Here is a 720-nt window from a genome sequence, read left to right on the forward strand (position 1 = left end):
ATATATATATATATATATATATGTATGTGTGTGTGTGTGTGTGTGTGTGTGTGTGTGTGTGTGTGTGTGTGTGTGTGTGTGTGTGTGTGTGTGTGTGTGTGTGTGTGTGTGTGTGTGTGTGTGTGTGTGTGTGTGTGTGTGTGTGTGTGTGTGTGTGTGTGTGTTCGTGAAGCGTGGCAGGAGATTCTCTTTTAAGCATATTCTGTTGAAAACGACAGCAAATTCATTAGAAATAAATTTCTTTCTTAAGCTTTCTAGCTTTCGGAAAGTAGATTTCTGGGGAAATGAGAGGGGGAGAAGCAAATTTCCAATTGACATTGGTAACTTATATTAACACAGAAGTCTATGTTATATACAAAATATAACATAGACTTGTGTGTTAATATAAGTTACCAATGTCAATTGGAAATTTGCTTCTCCCCCTCTAATTTCCCCAGAAATCTACTTTCCGAAAGCTAGAAAGCTTAAAAAAGAAATTAATTTCTAATGAATTTGCTGTCGTTTTCAACAGAATATATATGTATACATATATACACGTATTATATATATATACATACATATATATAATATGTATATATACACATATATATACATACATACATACATACATACATATATATATATATATATATATATATATATATACATATATATATATATATATATATATATATATATATATATATATATATAAATGGAATAGATATACAATAAAACACG

The sequence above is a fragment of the Oratosquilla oratoria genome, chromosome 4 (assembly GCF_046742065.1).
Source record: "Oratosquilla oratoria isolate Oo_2021 chromosome 4, ASM4674206v1, whole genome shotgun sequence".
NCBI classification, from domain to species: Eukaryota; Metazoa; Arthropoda; class Malacostraca; order Stomatopoda; family Squillidae; genus Oratosquilla; species Oratosquilla oratoria.